Here is a 22,343-nt window from a genome sequence, read left to right on the forward strand (position 1 = left end):
TAGATTTCAGAAGTCACTAAAGGTCACAAGAACCGTAACCATGTCACTTGATGGCCTTCACTAAATATTGTTGAGTGGAAAAATTCCTCATGTAGGAGAAAAAGCCCCCACCCCCCAAAAAGGTACTCACCACATATCTCCATTTGTAATCGTCCTGTCATTAGGAGCCCCAGGATGACCATAATAGATGACAGACGGATTAATGACACTGGTGGGAATAAACAATGCATACATTAAAAAGACAACTAGTAATAAAACATAAATAACTATTAATCTTCAAAGAAGAGAATACATTAAAGCATCAAACAGATTCCAGTCTCTTGTTTTAAGCTCCTAGTTTAACCAGGAAAAATGCTTTCATCTACGGGCAACTAATCCTTACAATGTTCACAATACATGGCCTTTAACACAAAAGGCCAGAACATGATTAACAACATCTCCCAATTTTTCACCCATAATGATGCTGCTAGGTCACAGCTAAAGGGGGGATGTTAATGTATTTTTTTTAATGAGCACGGTTTGTTTTGCCAACAAGTCACCAGGGATACAGAAGAGATGCATGGAGCCTGCTCAACTATGTCATAAACTCAGCATTTTGTGCTCTAAAAGAACAAAGGAACAAAGTATGTGGTGCTCTAATGCCTAGGGCTATGGTCTCAGGGTTAGCTGCTCGAATGTTTGATCAATATGCTACAATCACCGACATTAGACTCCCAAAGACAAAAACACTACATCAATGATCTTTGTTCATTAATTTTTGCACCAGGAGGATCAGACTGAAAATACCTTTTTAACTAACTTAACCTAAAATGGTCCAATTTATTTCACGTTTATATTTACTAAACATCTTCTCGAGATTAATAGATTTTATATTTGAGGAGTCGTTTGTGTGGCTGTATTTTGTTGACAAAGATGGTCCAAAAGTGAAATCTAAACTTTGCACCAGTTGTGCTCAAGCATCTCAACAAACATGGCATCATCTAAAAACTGAAGGCTAACTTTTTGTCTGTCTTAGAGTGCCACATTTGGTGCAGACATAAAGCAGATATAATTAATTATATCATTGCAAGCATTTGACTGATCTAAGTGCAGGTACATCTGTACTTTCTTTGTTTGTATGAAGTCCTTAGAAATAAATCAGGTAATGGATCAATTAATAAATCCTCATGATGCACAGATACACATAAGTAAATAAGTAAATAAAGTTTATTTATATAGCACCTTTCACAGACATGTGTCACAAAGTGCTTTACAAGAAAGGTAAGAAAACACAATACAGTTATAAATACATCATAAAAACCCTGGTCTAATTAAAAGCTTTTTGAAATAAAAATGGTTTTAGCTGCTTTTTGAAGGTCTCCACCGACTCCAGACACCGTAGAAATAGTGCATTCCACAGTCTGAGTGCAACAGCTTGGAAAGATCGGTCCTTTCGAATTCTAAAACGAGTGTGGGGGACCATTAAAAGGTTTTGATTCGATGACCTCAGGTTATAAAAAGAGGTATGTGTACGAATCAAATCATCAATACAGGGAGGGGCCTGTCCCTGTAGTACTCTAAAGGTTAAAACTAGAATTTTAAAATGGAACCTAAATCTGATTGGTAGCCAGTGTAGTGACTTTAAAACAGGAGTCATATGAGCTCCCTTGTTTCAAGTTCACTTGTCCTCTCCTGGAAGAAGAGCACACATATACGAATTGTGACACATTTCTCCTTTAGTGTAGCAGTAGAGTTGGAAGAGACTGCAAAGAAGAAAAAATAATTTTTAGCAGAAGAACTTTTGCTGTCCTTTTCCTGACTCCATGCTTTTTAAGAATTCGTTGAAGTCATTCACTTTTTAACCACCACATTGTCAAGCACAGGAAATACCTCAGTTGCAATACTCCACACCTCACCACTGTGCTCATATGTCCTGCACCACCCTCACATACTTTTCTGCCACTCCTGACTTCCTAATACAATACTACAGTCCCTCTCCTGGTACCCGATCATGTGCTTTCTCTGTATTTACAAAGGCACAATGGCATTGTGATATTCTCTTGATACCTCATATCTTCATGGTATGGCTCATCACTTCATCCATAGTTACTACAGCTCCTCTCATCACCATTGTTCCACTGCACAGTATGTCCACAGGACAAACCGTCTTTCCACTCTTGATCCTCTTTATTGTTGCCCTCACTTCTGCCTTACTAATCCCTGTCCACTTTCTGATTCACCAGCTTTCTCTTATCCATCCTACTCTCTGTTTCCTTCATTAATCAGCTATTAAAGTGTTCCTTCCATCTTTTCACTCATTAGTACATTTCCATCTCAGTCCTTAACCACCCTGACTGGCTGCACCGTCCAGCAAAATCTCTTTGTCTAACCAATCAATACAAGTCTTTTTCTCCTTACTTAGTGTCCAGCTCAAATACAACTCACTAATAGCCTCTTCCTTTTCCATTCCCCCTTTGGTATGCTTAGCTTCCCAGTGCTCCTGTCTACTTTCATCATCTCCCTGACTATCCCACTTTTTCTTTGCTAATCTCTTCCAATGAATGCTTTACTGTACTTTTGCATTCCACCACCAAGTTCCTTGCCCTCTTTCCTCTGTCCAGATGATACACCAAAGACCTTCTTGGATGTTTCCCTCATCACTTCAGCTATACTTTCCATGTCATCTGTTGACACTTTCCTACCACCCAGAGCCTGTCTCAGCTCCTCCCTGAACTCTGTGCATCATTCTTCATCTTTAAGTATCTACAATTTAATCCTTGCCTCTGCCTTCACTTGCTCCCCATCCACTGCTGCCTTGCTACATGCACCATTTCCACCACCCTGGAGTCACCTATCTTTTTCAGACTGTGCTGTCTGCATAAGACCAACTCCACTTTTGTAAAAATTACTCTACTTGTACATGCTTCCCTTCTTCTGGAAATTGCATTACCTGTTACCTCAAGAAGATTATTACAGGTAATAGTTCCTCTCACATGGTAAACAAAAACAAGTCTCATGGAAAGCTACTCTGACGGCAGAGTATTGAAAGTCAGCCAAACTAAAATAACAGCTTTTATAATAAAATAAAAATAAGCATGAGCCAAATAAACCGAAATATCATTTTAAATTGCTTTTCTGTGTTTTGCTCTAATGTCTTGGCTTGACTAAAAGCCATAGGCAGCTAATTCCATATATACATTCACTGTATTGTTGTGTGCGTACACACACACACACACACACACACACACACACACACACACACACACACACACACACACACACACACACACACACACAACAATACAGTGAAAGTGTCTGCTTAACATCTACATAGGTTAATGTGGAATAAATCCATTTGCTTGTGCTTCCATGTCTTGTCACTAAACACAGCCCTTACATCTTTCTAATGTAAAATGTAAAAAATAATAGTAATATTCCCATTTACCTCTCTATTTCATATTTTTCTGCCCCCCTATTTTTAATTAGGGGGGCAGAACTATATGCAGTTATCAAGCTTGAAAATTACTTGTTTCTGTTTTTCCTAAAAATGATTTCCAATGAACATTAAAGAAAGACGTAAGGAATTGCTTTAGTGTTAAAGTTTATTGGTCAAATATTATCACAAGGATCCTAACACCTTGAATCCTTTCTTTTTGAAATTTTGGTATGTTCAAGGATGGTTTGTTTAACTCAGGAGGATCTAACCATTTTGTGGGCTTCGCTGGAAATCCTGTTGGTGTAGCACAGGACCTCCAGCTCCATATGAGACGGCTACAAACAGAAGGAGGAGTAACCAGCTGTCTCTCTGACCAGTAAACTCAATGCACATTACAGTGAATCTACAGCCATGCAATAAATAGAAAACAACTCTTACACTTAAAGAAAACTTTCTTTTTTCTAAGAGGGGGCCCATATTCCTGTCTTTTGAGGAAAAAATTGTTGCGATATAATTTATGGAGTCAACAGTTTGTGTCAAAGCAAAAGTGCTTGTTTTTGTCTGTGACAGGTTCAGATGCAATCTTGAAACTTGCAGACACAATTAGTTTTTACAGCTTCTCTAGTAAGCAGACACATCAAATGGGAAGTTATGCACAGCTTTTCACATGCACAAAAAAAATGTAATATGTAAGTAATGTATAACAAATAAGAATATGTTGGTGGTTTATTCTGCTTCAAGTATCCTCAATAGAGAGCTGTCCCAAGTGGCTGATCTTTGTGTGTACTTTAAGTGATATATAACAGAGTTATTAAATGGCACAGAACAAGCATTTATACTTTGACACGGTCAATTACCCAGCAGGATTACATATATACCACATTGTGGATTACATTATAACACAATCAGCAGCTATTTTGCAGCTGCTGATTGTGGTATTCAAGCTCAAAATGACACCGATTCCACACACCCAACAGACATAGTTTGAAAAAAAAATGCCAACACAAGACTGAAATAAACCTAATATAAACTGCTAAAAGAGGAATGGTGCAAGGACCATGTGTCACACAGCTTTTAAATGAGATCTTGTCATTCCAGTGGAAACTTTGTAATCGACTGCTGCAGAACTGATGAAAATGTTTCAGTCCACAACTAATGTAAGTTTTAGACCTAAATCAAATTTTTCCTGTGCTTGCTGATTCATACTATTATATTTTTTTTTGTGTGCGCATGTTGTAGCTTATTAATGAAGCGAATTAAAGTTTTTTTTTCCCACAAATGAACAACATAAATAACACAGGGCACTCACCCCAAACACAGGCAGTAATTAACGTAAAAGGGAAAGAAAGCCCATGAAAAGATAGCCATGCAAGCTGGAGTAAGAAGAGGGGGCAGAGGGTTCAATCAAGCCCTGCTTCCCAGGAGGTGTGCCTGAAAAGCATTCCTCCTCATTTTAGAAAATGTCAATTCATCTGGAGGGTGCAAACCTTAATGCCAAGGACAACCAGGCAAGCACGAAGTCCATTACATCTACACCGACCCACTCATAAATTGAGAGGAAGGGGAAAAAAAGAGACGTCTATAAGAGAAGTCACTGTTTTTGATAGCAAACACGCCATTACCCAACTGTGCAGCTATAACTGCAGAGGTTCGTGAGAGTCTGACTAAATACAATCTTAGGCAAAAGCTTTTTTATTCTTATCTTAAGTGGACTTCTTCAGTAATACATTTTAATTACCTACCATTGCATTCATGAGTGGGTTTAAAAGACTGTTGTCCACTTGGAAGCTAATTAAAAAAAATAAAAATGAAAATGTTTTACTGCTGTTCATTATGTCTTGTCTTGCAAAGCACTTTGTAACATTGTTTTTGAAAGGTGCTAAAAAAGTGTATAAATAATAAAAATAATAATTAAAGTAATAATCAACAAACACGAGACAGCTTGGTTAACTGAATTACATTTCAAATTTAATTAGTCAGCAGGAATCAGTATATCAAGTTTTCTGCAACATTAGTTAAAAAATAAAAATAAAAACATCCATTACGAAAGTATAATTATGTTGATAGTTATCTTGCTAGTTGGTGAAATTAAACATACTAACTCCATCAAAGGAGGCAGATGGTGAGGCAAATGCACCCACTATCTGTATTCTGTCCTCACTGCAGAAAAAAAATACACAGACAAATAAGGTATTATAGTGCCATGTTATGCACTCAAAAGTTTATACAGCATTAAAAAAGTTTTTGGTGTGTATGGTTAATTTGTTTTTTTGAAAACTAAAAAAAACAAATGTGATATCAGGGCTTAAACAAAGGTTTATATATATATATATATATATATATATATATATATATATATATATATATATATATATAAATGAGTTGGGAGCCAATTTAAAGTAGCGTGCAGGAGGGTGATTAGTGCAAAAATTACCAAATAGTTGCACACTTATTTTCAGTGATTGGTACATACCAGTGTGAGAAAAACTGCTGGTTTCAGGACACAACATCAGCTATCTGCTGTTCAGTGCAGCAGAATTAACAAGAACAAATTTTCTGCTACTTTCAGGCTGCAGAATAAAGGTCATTTTAGAAGGAACCATTGTGCCTATGTGGCCTCTCTAGCACTCAGCAGCACACTGAATGATATAACTCAAAAGACTTTATTACTCCTCTGCCAGCAGCCTAAATGTCACCTAATAGATTCCTAATTCAATGCACACAGATAATAAAGTGATATTTTAGTACTGTTACTATTATTAATAAAGCTAAAATTATTTCTTGTATTTACTGTATTCCAACCCTCTTTATCCTCAAAATCTAAAATCCATTCATCCATTCTAGCAGCTTAACTTCAGTTGTATTAAAGAAGGCAGATGGATTTTGAGTTTTGACTTAAATAAGGGAAGAGAGCCAATATTCCAGAAATCTGGAGGAAGTGAATTTCAAAGTTGAGGGGGCAGAACGGCTGAAAGCTCTGTGTCCCACAGTGGTGAGTTGGGCAGAGGGAACAATAAGGTAAGTGGCGGACAAAGACCTAAAGGAATGAAAAGGAATAGTAATGTGGACTAAATAACATAAGTAGGGAGGGGCCAGGTCACGGATACTTTTGAAAGTGAGAAGTGATATTTTGAAAGGCAGCCAGTGAAGCAGTTGAAGAACAGGGGTGATGCGCTCTCTGGAGGGTGTGCAAATTATGATCTGGGCTGCAGAATTCTGCCGGAGTTTCAGTTCATGAAGGGACCTGTTAGGGAGACCAAAGAGAAGAGAATTACAATAATCAATCCGAGAAGTGACAAGGCTATGGAAAAGCATAGCAGCAGCATGGGGCTGGGAGGCTGGGGACGATTGATGTTATCTAAGTGGTAGTAGGCGGATCGGTGATGTGATTAATATGAGACTGAAATGTCGAAACTGTCGAGGATGACACCCAGACTCTTAACCTGAGGGGAATGAAGGATGGAGGAGTTGTCAATATTAATGGAAAACTTGTGGGATTTGGTTAGTGTGGAAGCTGTGCTCATGAGTAGTAGTTTTATTACTAATGAGTTTTAGAAAATTGGAGGAGAACCATGATTTAACCTCCATGAGACAGTCAGAAAGGGAGATGGGTGGAAGGGTGAAATTGGGTTTGGAATAAATATACAGGTGAGTGTCATCTGTGTGACAGTGAAAGTTAATGTTGTATTTCCAAAATATGTGACCAAGTGGAAGCATGTAAATAATGAATAAAAGAGGCCCCAATACTGAACCCTGGGGCACACCAGCAGAAACAGAAAATGAACCTGAAGAGTAAGATTTGAGTTTAATGAACTGAGAGCGATCTGCATGATATGAGGTGAACCAGGCAAGGGGGGTATGATTAATGCCAATGAATGCAAGTCTTTTCAGAAAGATAGTGTGAGAAATCATATCAAAGGCCGTTTTAAGCAGCTTATTATTATTTTTTATAATAAATGCAATGAAAGAGATTTGATGTTTTCCATGACAGAATCATGTCTGTCACTTGAAGAACTGAAGATCAAAGGCATTCGATTCTGATTTTCAGCCTTGTCCCTTGCACACAGTTATTTCTCCAGATTCGCTGAATCTGCTGATGATATTATGTACTGTTGATGTACTGTGCAATAGTACTGTGCAATGTACTGGTTTTTTTGGGTTTTTTTTTGCCTGTCCCATTTGGTTCTTTAGCCGTCAGAATTGTTGTCTGAAGACCAACAACGATACCCAATGGATTTATTTTGCCAAATGGATCATCATGGCATTGCCGTATTGGTCCATTTGATCGACCTTTGTTTTTATTATTTATTTAATTTTATCTTCAGTTGTTACAGACGGGACAGACATGAGTGAGGGATAGGAAAGGGAGAAAGAAAGAGGAAGGAAAAGAAAAACACCTGTTGAGAGAGAAAGAATAGAAAACAAGCAAAAAAAAACAAAGCAACATACTAAACACAACACCATCGCATTAATCTAGCTAAGTGTAAACAGCAGTAAATACTAAATATTCAATGTTGTTGTGCAGCACGCAGGACAGACAGCACACAATGTGCTTTGAAGTAGCAGCCAAGAAAGGTGTGATTTAAGTCTACGAACAGTGAACACCCGTGTGCACACCTGTGTGGATCAGCGCGCTTGTATTCAAATGGTTTCCACATGTAATGGTCTGCAAGAGGATGTAGAGAGCCATAGCCCTGTCCCCCAGGGCATGAAGCAGGCATGGAGGAGATCCAGGCCCCAGACATCCAGAGGCCCCAGAGTGCGAGAGCCCAAGGAGGACCACCGGAGGGGCATCCGTGCCACCCTCATGGGAAGGGCTAAGGATCCCCAGACGAGGGGTCACCCAGTAGCCACCGAGCAGAAGCTAGAGGGGGCTGCACCGGCGTGCCCGCCGGCTCTGCCGGCAGCCAGCTGTGCCACAGTGAACCAAGCCGCAGGCCCAGAGGCCGGAGGCCTGAGGGCCACCCGCGCCCCGGAAGAGGCCTGACCGAGCAACAGGCACCAGGCCCCGCCAAATAGCCACCGGGAGTGAGCTGGTACATACCTGAGCGCCCAGCCCCGGACACCAAGAACCACCAATGTACCGACCCCTGAGGGCATCGGTCACCGGCAGGGAGAGTGGTGAGGGGAGATAGGCCTCCACCCTTTGGAGGGCCTGGGAGTTCCCAGAGAGGTGGAGTCTAAGACCCGACCTGTGCAATGTACTGTTGATGTACTGTGCAATGGTCTTCATAATTTTACATTGAGGAACTTAATTCTGAAACTGTTCCACAATTTGGAGATGAAGTATTTTGGAAACCGATGAACCTCTGCCCATCTTTACCTCTGCGAAACTCTAACAAGTCCATCCCCAAGATGCTCTTTTTTATCTTCCGTTATGTTACTCTTCTGGTGCCAATTAATCTAATTAGTTAGCAAAATCTTACTCCATCTGTTTCTTTTAAGTATCAGCCTTTTACAGCCTTTTGTTTCCCCCCCCACCCCAACCTTTTTTTAGACATGTTGCTGCAATCAAATTCAAGATGAACTTGTATTTTTAATGAAATAGTAAAATGTCTCACTCGTTGTATGTTTTTATTTACATTCTGATCATCTTTCCAACTTTTCTGGCATTGGGGTTATAGTTTATGAATGAAAAACCGTTAATGTTAGCAGTAGTTGTAAATCTAAGGAGTAAAACACACATCAGTCAACTAAAGCAAGATGAAAGAACTTTGAAGTCCACGGAATTCTTTCAACAGCTTATTTGCAGCCAAGAAGGCAAATGTAACCTGATGGATGTAGAACTGCATCTATTATTTAAGAGAGCCAAAGATATGGAAACTAAAAACACTCTCCCAAAAATAAATAATAAAGATGAAAACCAAATACTTTTACATCACAAATTCAAGTATTTAAAGGTAAATTGCCAGAATTTTAAGCAGGGTATTGCCCTGAAGTATGTGTGCATGAATACCTCCCAAGTCTGAGCACTGCCTAAAATATTCATGACCTGCTTTGGATAAGAAAGAAATATTGTCCTCCTCTTGGTTTGTCTATAAGTAGCACTGTCACATGAATGCTGAACACCACCAACTCTGTCTTTTCTAGATCTCAGCTGTGGGTCATGCAGTTTACTTTTTCCAATTTTACTTGCTGTGTTTAGCTGGTATTACTTCATGGAAAAACTGGCAGATGAGTTGTGTCTTAACTTGTGATTAATAAAGGTATCTAACACCCAGGCAGGTACGAAGATGTAAAATCACCTGAAATATAATCTGAAGAACAAATCATCAATAGGACAAAGTTTAAATATGGAAATAATTGTAAAATTATGTGATCATTTATTACCAATTTATAGGCAAATTTTCGGCCGTCAATGCTCTTATATTGTACTCTGCATATATTTTATGATTTGTTAACATGAACACCTCCAGAATAGCTCTGGTGCTGTCAATCCACCAGTACAGCTCCCCTGGGAATCTGCTGTCAACACTGATAGACATAATCGTTTTCCCAGTCTCTCAAAACATGCAATTACAAAGAGCCTGAACTTGATTGCATTTTTCCCACTGGGCTGCCAAAATGAAGCAAATTAAATTCCACGTTACAAATTTAAATAATAAAATTCAATATAAAAGTCCCCTAAGAGTATTGGTGGTTGAGATCTTTCACCATTGTGCATTCTAATGAACTGTTGCACCAAACGGATTGTTGCTGTGATGCTCCATGTGATTTGGGGGAGCCAAAAACTGGGTTGTGAACTGTCCTCTGGGATTTCACATCATCCCACAGAAATATCAGCACAGGTCCCTATTATCATATCACAGGTGATCTTAAACTTTTAAATGCATGTTCATTTAAAATTTCAATAACATGACTTTCTCACAAGATATAAATGAAACGGGACCTGCCATAACAAGGCATGCATTCATGCCTACTGTAGAAGAAGTAGCACAGTGAGGATTCTTTTTCAAAAGCAACATCAGCATTTTTTTTTATTGAAAGTTTTGTAATTATGACAGTCATCCACATGAAAAAAACAAAAACAGTAAAAAAACCAAACAAACAGCTCATGATCATCACTTCACCCTCATGGTGTGTTTAGACCAAACACAAATCCCTCTTTTCCCATGATTACATATAGAGATACAAAATTTGAGCCTCAGTCATCTTTATGGACCACCAGCCCTGTATCATTCAGCTTTGATATGAAAACAGAAAAAAATAGGAAGGGAAAAGTTTGTAAAATCAGAATTCATCATATATCTCACAAATTTTCATTTCTGTGCAGATTGTACCTTCTTATTTTCCTTTGGCTTTGCTAAAAAATAACGTCTTATTGCAGATTATATTCTGCCACTGAGAACCTCATAAGCTCTTTTATAAAAAGGTACTTTAATTTAGCAATACACACAAACAAACAAACAAACAAACAAACAAAAAAACAACACCCCCCCCCCCCCCAAAAAGAAAAACAAAAAACAAAAAAAACAAACAACCAAACAAATAAAGATACTATGCACTAACAATAACATAATGGCACAGTGAAACCCGCAGATCAGGTCCCATGTCATTAGGTTTTTACTACTGTCCACTCAGCACTTTACAGTCCATCCCTGATCATTTTCGGAAGGGTATTTCCAGTCTCTTTTATAAACTACCTTAAAAAAAACAAAAAAAACAAAACGTGACCACGTCCTTAGTAGACCTTCCATCTTCCAGTAGTTGCATGAATATCTCATCCCACGTTACCACCTTCAACAAATCTCTCCCACTTTCTCCAGTTTTTATGAAATTGGTCCATTTTGAGGTTAAAAAAAAAGTAAGTTTTTCCATTCTATATATTTCCTCCATTATTCCTATCCAATCTTTCTTTGTTGGGGGCTCTTTCTCCAGCCACCTCCTGGTAAGCGCTTTTTTGCCAGCTCCCAACAGGATGTTTATCAAAAATTTGTCCTTTAAGGAGGCTGCTGATGGGATATCGCCCAAGTACACAGTACAAAAATCTAAATTTAGTTTGAGACCACTACCACACAACATCAGCATTTTTAAACACATAAACTTCTGAAAAATGTTAGGAGAATCAGATTATTACACTTTTTGAAGTTGCCCTTTATGACAGCCCCAGGCCTTGTGTCAGTCTTGGTTTTTGGGCCTGCCTGTTACCTCCTTATTTTTTAGGTCTTAATTGACAGCTCTTCCATTCTAATAGAGGAAATTATTTCAGCTGCTTGGGAGCCCATACAAGCCCGTGGCCTTCCAAGATGTCTCTCTCACACTCTCCCTCTCTCTGACTGATCCCTTTCAAGCACCCAGATGTGTTTTGCTTTGTTTTGTTTTTTTTGGTTTGCTTTCATTTGCTTTGGTTTGATTGTGTTGTAGTTATCCCTAGTTTAAGCCACACATGCCCTTAGGCTAACTCCTATTCTCTTTCACATTTTTTATGATTATGATTAATACATTTTGATGTGGTGAATATTGTTCCTCTTTGGAACTCCCTTCTTTATTATAGTTTAAATGAGCCAGGCATAACTTCTCACATGTGGCACAGAGCAAGAAATGGCATATATCAGCAGAGCTGTCATAACTGAAAATAGTGCATTTAATTTAGGCTCAGATGCTGCCTGGGTAGAGCATGCAGGAGGCGGAACACATCAAGGCCACCTGCTATTTGTGAATACACCCGACTATTAACTGTACTTTTCACACATCAGTATAATTATACATCATACTGACTTTGTACCGGGGAGCTGAAAGGTTAGACTGTTTAATCAATGTCCTTCTAAAAGCAAGTCTCACTATTCATCTTGAACAGCTCTAGGCACCAATTTTGATTCATTATCTAAATTACCTTTAATTTAAATAGTTACATGGATATAAAAACTGATGTATAAAAGCAGAAGTCAAATATGATAAAAGTTGTTCAAAGAGTTTCTTACCTTTGCCCCAAATTAAGGTTGTAAGATGCTTTGACCACACCAGAGAGGCTGGACTGTAGAACCAACACTGACAGACTTACAGGTGAAGTACACCTCATCAACAGCATACTTCTCCCTCAAGTGCTCTTTAGGAAAGATCGTGTCAAAAAATGAAAAACATAAAACCGACAAAAACAAGTGCACTTAGCAAACTATACACATGAAGTCAAAGAGATTTTAAGAGGCTCTCTTAAAACCAAACTGATGGGTTATGTTATAACTTTGAAGTCCAGTTTTGAGGACAGAATTCGGAGGAAAAAAATAATGCAGAAAAATAGTGCAGAACATAAAGTGCTTACCAAATTACTTTTGAGTGACAGTTATTATTATTTTTTTTATAATAAAATGACAAAAGATTCTTTTACGTTTATAGATAAGGGAAAAGCAAATGGTCAGATGGTCAGTATCACATTATAATGTTGATCATCTTAAACACGTTAACAATCGATGTGGAGCAACATTTATTTAATCCATAACGTGTCACATTCACAATTTTTAAAGTGGAGCGATCAAATTTGCAATTTCACATAATTTTGTAGCTATTTAAGTAAATAAATACAAATGTACTGTTCTATGTGAACTTGCAATTCTGCAGCAGTGCTGTAGTCAAACAGCCCTGAGGCAATTTAGATAATGATACCAAATATTAAATTAAATTTGGCAATAATAATATTGAAGGTTCAGCTCACTGCTATGGACTAGCTGGTGATGGTGTTGGCCTTGTACACTGCTCTTTGAGGATCAGTGTGACTCACTTTCCAATCCAAGCAGCATAGCTCTCGGGCAGTTTAGGAACAAAAAGAATGGAGTCCACATCAATGGCTCCTAAGCAGTGAGCCTCAGTCACTCCAAAAGCCCGGTGGAAGAAAGACTCCTGTACAATTCAAGAATCAGTTACAGGATTAATGAGCTAGCTTTGTTCAAAAGAAATATAAGAGCTTCCCATTGTCAGGCCACTTGTGACATCAAAAATAACCTTCAATATGGCAACTGATGTCTGTTCAAATTCACGTGGTGGAAAACCCAAGATCATCGCATCCACTTAACACACTGTTTACTGCTACAACTACACATGTTTCTTTTCCAGCTATTTATTTATGAGTGACTTATGTATGTATGTATATATATGTATATATTGTACTATTCTTAGTTAGCGTATTGTCTGTCTTGTCTTAATGTTGGTTTATAATGGAGCACTGTAACAAAAAATAATTTCCCCCAGGGATCAATAAAGTATTCTGATTCTGATCATACAGATAAGTGATTCCTATACAATGTGCAGGTTGGTCTGCATACTTGTGACAGAGTATGGTTGATTATGAGAACTGGAGAAACTTGCAACTTGACTTTCACCAAGTGAGGTGTTTATCCACTCAAATCAAATGCACTCTGGGTGATCAGACACAACCAAGAGCAAACTCACTGCTGGCTTAAGGCCCGAGAAAGAATGAATAAAACCAAAATTACAAAGTACCTACCTGTCTAAAGAGGACATCTGCAGTACCTCTGTGCCTTTTCTCCTCCCTGCAGCACCACTACTGACTTTGGCATCACACTATCTTTGGCTTTCAGCCCCTGGCACAGTCACCATCAGTTCTCGGTAAAAAGGGCAGAGAACACCCTCAGGGTGTCATTGCCCAGCCAGTAGACAGGTCTGAAAGGACAGAAAGACAAAATATCTCAACGTGGCTCAGGGTGGAGTAGAGAAAAGGATTCATAATTGAAGTCTAAATTATAACTGTCCTGTATCAAAGAGCACAAGCCTGCAAACACAATCACCACACTGACCATGCTGCTTGCATCATTTACTTATTCTCTGATATCCTGATATTTGTATCACACTAAGATTAAACTACTTTTAGCTGCTCCCTTAAATGCGAGTGGTCACCACAGCATGCAGTTCTGCATATTTGTCTTTGCCAGACTTTTATGCAAGATGGTCCTCCTAATGCAACACCCGAGATATGATTCAGTGTTGTCTTCTGATTTTCTCACAATAGAATTTGGTTTCCCAAAGAAACCAAACCTTTCCATAATTCCATTATTAACCCTTTTATGCATGAATTATGACAACCTCAATCAGGATTTCTTAAGTATTTTTATTCATCTTTAGGCATAAAAAGATCAAAGCAAAAATACTTAAGAAAAAAAATCTGATCAAGGTTGGTAAAATTCACGCATGAAAGGGTTAAATAACAACAACTACAATAAAACACATCCTACATCTATAGTAACATACACTGCCACCAGTGGGTTGCAGGGTATGGAGTGACACATCAGTGTCCAATGTAATGGTTTATGTACAAGTATACCATCAACACTGACACAAATACAAGAAAACAGCCTTTGAATAGCTGTCCACTGTTGTGACCACTATGCATGAAAGCGTTAATGTTAAACCTAAAATGCAGCAATCAGCCAGCTCATTAAAAACCCTGCATTATAGTATTTATGTCCACCTTGTGTCAGCAAAAGAAGTCTGAGCCATCAAGACATGTACATGCAACCTCTGAAGGTGTTTTGTGGTGGCTGCACCAAGACATTAATCCTTTGGGATCCTTTGGGTCCATAGATTGTGAGGTTAAGCTTTTAATGCAACGGCTGATTGGTGTAGATGCTATCTGATACTATCGATTCCACAGTCATAATAATATAATAATTGTATTATCTAATAAAATGTGAGGCTGTCTGTGTAATAGATAAAGTCTGGCCCAAACTTAGTCATGCAATAGGACAATGATTCCATTCACAGCATCTCAAATCTAACTGAATGGCTGAAAAAAGAAAAGAATCTGCGTGTTGCAGTTGCTCATTCAAAGCCCAAACCGCAATGTGATTGAAATGCTGAAGTGCAACTGAATCACGAAGTGTAATTAATTTTTCACACAATGCTTCTGCATTTTGGCATAGCTTTTTTTAATACATAATGAGATGGTGTAATATGTAATGTTCTATAGGTGTGAAAAGTCAAACATATATGCTGTAGTAGAGGGAACTTACTGATAAGCAACTGGTCAAAGTGGCTTATGTGGAAGTAATTTAGTGCACATTCCAGTTATAAAATACAGTTAAGTATTATTATTTTATTTATTTATTTATTTTATTAACAGGTTGTGAAATTGAAGTAATTTCACAAATGGAAGACTTGCATCAGTTGCATGTAGTTACTGTAGCATTTTTAAAGCAAAAGATGAAGTTACTCTGGGGAGTTTATATCTATATATAATTTCTATTTGGATGCACTAAAGAATAGCAGCATGTTTTTAATAGCTGTTATCTGTGTAAAATTTGTGTGACCAAGTTGTCTGATATCGAAAACAACTGCACACTTGGAGAATCAGCAGGATGGCTTCATGACTTCTCGAAAGAGGTGCAATTCAGTGCTTGCCAAACTATTTTGAATAAAATAAAGCACTTCAGTTCAAAAACAAATGAACTGCAGCTTTTTTTAGTGTCATTTCTTTTTAAAGTTTTATCTAGAAAAACTAGCCCCCCAACCTTTATTTGGATAAGTGGATGGATAGACGGACGGATGGAAAACCTAGATAATTTCCCTCTGTGTTTACCAGCTCCTCATTTTGAATCTCTCCCTGACCAGAAAAAATGAAAGAATTCATTACACATGACCTTTATTCCAAAAGGCTAAGTCATTATTAGAAGCAACATCTGAAAACACTCCACCCATAACAATGCTGTGCGTTTTGGGGAAATTAAACGAATTTAGCAAAGCAGAGATCAGAGAACACATAAATCTCCTGAAGGATATATTCCTGCTTCTTTTAAAAATGTAAATCAACAGTCAATCCTGTAGCAAAACACGGTTGAACACATCAAACACTTTTATGGCTCTTGACACGATCGCAAAGCTGTGCATAATGATGAGCTCACACTTCATGGCGCGCCAGTGCCTTCCCAGTAGGTTCTGTTGGTAAAACACAGCACTTATTGCATATTTTCATACATACTTGTCAAGGTTTCACATGCTTCAGAACTTACAATAAAAAAAACAAATGTAATGTTTTAAAATACAATCACTGACTACTTGGCTAAATAAAAGACAGTTTATAGTGATTTTGCATTTATTGCTAAATAATAAATTTACTGTTTCATATCTGATTCATTATAAGCTATCAATGAGAACAACTTTAGGTGGAGCGATCTTTTTAAAACATTAAGATGAGCTTTGCCTTTCTACCCTCTGGAAACAGGCTGCAGGACAAAAATCCAGTTATTATCTTGACTTGGCATTATGGAGAGCTAACATTGCTGCAAGCCTACGAGTTATTAAAAATTAAAGCTCGTCATGCCTAATTCCTCATCAGAAAATCAGAAATCAGCTGTGTATACCAAATAAAAACACAAAATTCCTTATTTGCGCATGCCTCACCAGTGAATGATGGTCTATGAGGACTATGAGGATGGTCTATTATGTTAATTAGGACCCAACTCCAAAATTATGTTCCTTCTCCAAAGCACTAGTAATGGATTTATTAACCTTAATAAAGCTGTAAACCCTTTATAAATGGTATGTTATTAAAAAAAAAACAGTGTCCCGTTTTCAAAACTTTTATTAAAGTATTTGTTAAAGAAGCTAAATTACATTTCGTTTTCCTCATGTTGTTGTTGTTGTTATTTGTGTTTTGCTCCAGTCATTCAGCATTGATTTGTAGCACAATGCCATTCATAACATTACCATGAGATGGTGCCAGAGTCAGAATAATTCACCTGGGCACCTCAAAACACATGAACTTCTTTAAATGTTACCACACCCTGGATACATATAACATTGTAAAGTCAAATGCAGCATGTGTAATTAAACTCATTTACAGTTTGTTTGTTTGTGAGCTTTAACCTGAGATTCTGACGTTTCTGACAAAATACTTTATATTTAGAAATCGATTCAGGATTTAATGAATCAATATCGCTTTATTCAAGCTAAAATTGATTTGAATCGGAAAATTGATTATTGAAACCCACCCCTAGAGATAACCCTAATCCTAACCCTAATTTATCAGAACATGTGATTGTTGTGCCCCCTAAAAAACACATACATTAAACATATTTTTTGATTGTAAAGATGCTGGGGTTGGAGTCTTCACTGATAATGACTTATAAGGATTAAAAAGAATAGACTTCACAAATAAATAAAATATTTGTGTGTTAAATTGTGTGACTATACGTCTCACTGTTTAAAAAAAAAAGTAGGCCAAGAGGCACTTGGAAACACAATTTTGAGTACTAAAACAGGTGTTTATATATCTGTCTGTGGAAAGATTTTATCAGTAGCGTTCCAAACAAGCAAGATACAGTCACAAAGCTTTACACAAAGAGGGGTGTAGCTGACTTCAGAATGAAGGCTGAGTACAGATATGACTATGGTCTGAGATTTCATTAGTATTGCAGTTGGTGTTACTTGTCCACGGGTGTACCTTGCCTTTCGCCCGGTGACAGTTTGGATAGATTCCAGCCCATCTGGGACCCTGAACTTGATAAGCAGTCAAGAATATGGATGGAATAATTTGTGCCCTCAACTGTAGAAGATTCGAGAGCTTATCTAATATTAGTTATGATGACATAAATAGAACATTATCGAATAACTGAATACACTAATGTTGTAGTAAAATGTCACGGTTCATGCCGTATCCTCATTTACTGCACAGGAAACTCATATCAAACTGACAGTAAAGACCAACACTGACACAGACTTACCATCAACTATTTCTCCCCGAAGTAAAGGAAAGCACATAATTATGAGCAAAAGCCACTACGATCATACTCTTGTTTTTAAGAGTGAGGCAGTTATGAAATAGTTTTGGGGAAAAAAAGTTAAGCCTTCTTTTGTACGACTTCACCAACCAGTCAAGTTATAGTTTAAATCTGTTTCTATTCCATAACATGATGAATGCCAAGAAAGCTCAAAGATAAAGCTCAAACTTTACCTTTGACTTTTAGATATAAAATATTGTCATTGTATAATTTTATCTTATTAGATATTTTTGTGAAATTTCTCAGTAGTAATATACGTATTCTTGAATTACAGCTAAAAGTATTCATCAAATGTGTGTTTATTTACATCATCCAAGGGAACATTTGTGTCACAGTTAGGACAACCCAAAAAACTAATGCTGGAGTGTAGGCGTAATAAGGTGTAGTCAAACAGATGGCAACACAGTAGCTCAGTGGTTGGTACTGTTGCCTCACAGTAAGAGAGATCATGGTTTAAACCTGGGCAGGGCAGTGTGTATGTAACATACACACATTTATAGCCTTCTTGTTGTCTTACTGACCACTTCAACCTCTTTAGACTACAAGTCACATTTTATCTATTCATTAACCAGAATTAATACAGAGCTTTACTCTGCACATTTCAAAAACTCCACCCAAGCATTAGGGAAATATGCAAAATTCACACAGTATATAACATGAAAGCTGCTTCTCTTTCAGACTGTGGTCGCTGAGAGTAACTGAGACACAGCTACAAATGGTTTTGCAGCACATTTTCCCTTGACTTCTGTCTCTGAATATTCATAATAATAATGCATACTTTATTGATCCCCGTGGAGAAATTACTTGTTTTTCTCTGCATTTGAGTGAAGCAGTGTGCAGCCACTGAGCAGGCGCCCGGGGAGCAGTGTGTAGGGACAGTACCTTGCTCAGGGGGTACCCATTCAGTGGATTCAAACCCCCGACCTTCCGATCATGGGGCGACCACTCTACCTACTGAGCTATCCCTGTCCAGCTATTCCAGTTCTTGATGAGAAAAGGACATTCACATTGTCACCATATTCCCTCTGACACTACACTGAGGGTGAAAAGTTCACACATTATTATCAAAATAATTTATGTTGTGATGCTGTGACCCACATTATCAGTTCCATTAACTTTGTGACAAATTGTCTTCACTGAGCAGCAACTAAAAAAGTGCAATTTAATTTTGAAAAATCAAGGTTTGACAAGTCATGAGTCAATGTTTTGACAACACTGGATCAAGCCTGAAATTAAATGTTAGCTGTATGTATTTTTTTTTATCTGACATTAGTAATGTAAACGAAAGGGAAAATATGCACACTGTGACACATTGCTTATTCATGCCACACAACACGCTCAGGATTGAATTGCTTGTAAAAAATTGTGTAAACGTTCCACAGAAATGCATCAATTCTACCGAACATTTAAACCAATGATCTTAGATTAAACAAATGCTTAAATCGTCCTGCAGGACATTTGCCTTGCATTTAAGTGTTTTTGATGTAATTGGTGTATGTGGTGCATATTTTGTCAGATAAGTATAACTTTGGTTGTTTTACAGTCGAAACAACAAAGGGGAAGTGGATGAATGTTTTCTGGAAATGAAGTCTATTAAAGTAATAGGTATATGTTTAGCAGCTTTTTATCCACTAGCAAAACTACAGATGGAAGCCGCTTTAGGGACACTTTACAACACAAGGTCTCATTTGAATAAGTCTTTAACATTTTCAGTGGAAATGTATTTTAATTTTTAGAAATGTTGACTTGTATACTATTTGTCAAACACTGCACTGCAGCATTTAATAGCATTAATCATAAAGTACAGTGGTGTCGTCCGCCACATGCAAACTTTAGGTTACTTGCATAATCCCGGTTCTCAGATTAGCATGAATGAGACATCTCACTATGGGATGAGCCTCCTTGCATATTCCTCATTCCTCTTGTTCTGCCAATCCAGATTGGCTGGGGATTGCAACAATCATGTCAGGCAAAACCACCCATGCTTAAATATCTTGCGCTATTACGTATCCGTTATTCAAGATAAGCACCTCTTCTCACTTCGCCTCAACAAGAAGGGCTGTCTGGTAAGACATCTCACTCAGGCTACTTTGAGAACCATGGCTACACAAGTAACCTAAAGTTCTCATTCCTAGCATTTGTTTTGATGTCTCACTATGGGAAATGGAAATTCCCGTATTGCCAGACAAGCTTATCTCATGCAGTCACAACAATAGCCAGTATCCAAGTGAGGACCCAGTGCCCAGCACTTCTTGGGCTACACTTGGAGTGGAGATGTCTAGCCCATTAAGGCGAGAGGTGAAGACCAGCTCACTGCAATACAGATGTCCTGGCTTGACACCCCTCTAAAAAGGGCCCAGATCACTGCTGAAGTGAGCCCGCAGGCCCTCTGGTGTCTACTGCCCCAAACTCGTATACCCAAGAGCAATTGCCTCCACAAACCAGTGTGAGAGCTGCTGCTTAGTGATAGGCCTGCCCACGTAATAAAAAGCTGGTCACTTTTCCAAAAATCCTTCGTCCTGTCCAAATAAGCATGCAAAATACAAAGAGGACATAGCATATGCAGCCTTTGCTTGGTTAAAGCTAGTAGCAATCCTGTCTTTAAAGACAGATGCCTCAAATCAGCCTCTTACAGAGGTTCAAATGGAGAGCCACAAAGCCCCTCTAGCACCACTGCTAAGGCCCAGAGGGGTGCCAGAGGGCTGGCAGGGTTCATGCCCTCAAAGGGAAGAAGCCCCCTGTATAGAACTTCTGCTGCTGAACGGGCGGCCCTTCCAAGAGACAGTTACCTTCCCTAACTCTAGGAAGATTACAGGATAGCATGCATAGCCATTCTGGGAGCGGGAGAAGTTGGTATGCTCTCTTCCTCACCCTGGAGAGTGTTTCCATTGATGTTGCTTCCGCAGGTAGCTCCAGTAGTGAGCCCCAGCTAGTGCCAGCCCGCAGTTTGACCCCCTCCTTGTCAGCACCATCCGCCGGGGTCTCTTCCTGACATTCACAATTTTATGAAATTAACAATTTAGGGATTCACTAAACATAAATAAAGCTTAAAAATGATCATTAGAGATCATTTAGTGTAGTTTGTCATTTAATTGACTCTGGTGCAATAATCCTCTTAAACACTGTATCCAAATACTACAGTGATGTATACCCCTTTTAATTGATCAGATTTCATCATGTTCAGTGTCACTGTTGTATTATGCTTGTGAGAAATCATGCAATTAAAACAACATTTATTGTAGTAATTCAAGCTATTATATATATATATATATATATATATATATATATATATATATATATATATATATATATATACACACACACACACACACACACACACATACATACATACATATAAATAGGGGGTGCAACAATACTCATCGTATCGGTATTGAACCGTTTGATACAGTGCTTTCAGTTCGGTACGCATATGTATGAACAATACAAAAATTTTAATTTATTTTATCAACTTTTCTTCTGACGATGCTGTCTGTGTTGAGCGCTCAGTGGATCTGCGTTCGACTACTCCGCCTAGGCTGCACTGTCGAGCACAGATCCACTGATCGCAGAGTGCTCGTTTGTGTGTGTGTGTGTGTGTGTGTGTGTGGGGGGGGGGGGGGGGGGGGAAGCTAGCGAGACAGAAGTTAAGCTACTTGCAACATGGCAATTGCCTCAACACTACCTGAAATTGAGCCTCCCCCACCCTCATTCAGATCTGGCGTTTGGAACTATTTTGGTTTTTATGTGAAGCATGACCCTGATGGTAAGCACGTCATGGACAAAAGTAAAACAGTATGTCGAATGTGCCACGCAATGCTCAATTACATTGGTGGGAACTAGTGCGTTAGCGGCAATAGCTCGTCAACGTGTTGACCCCGTCCAGCCCCAGGCACAGGGCGATCTGCGGTAACTCGTTAAGGGAGATTTGCCGCGTTATGGCGTTAATGTCATTTTAACGAGATTAACGCTGACAGCACTAGTGGGAACACAACGAATATGACTGCACATTTACGCCGACATCATCCTAGTGCAAAGACAAGTGGAAGCAGACAAAAACAACAAGCATGCATGCTACAAACTTTACCCGAGTCATTTAGACAGCTGTTAGCACATGATTCTCCTTATGGGGACCTGATATGTTTAATATGCTGCTGAGAGTATAGCCCAGAAGAAGCTATAGTATAGCTTTTATTTTGGAAAGA

Source organism: Aulonocara stuartgranti, assembly GCF_965226115.1.
Source record: "Aulonocara stuartgranti genome assembly, chromosome: 1".
Classification (NCBI taxonomy): Eukaryota; Metazoa; Chordata; class Actinopteri; order Cichliformes; family Cichlidae; genus Aulonocara; species Aulonocara stuartgranti.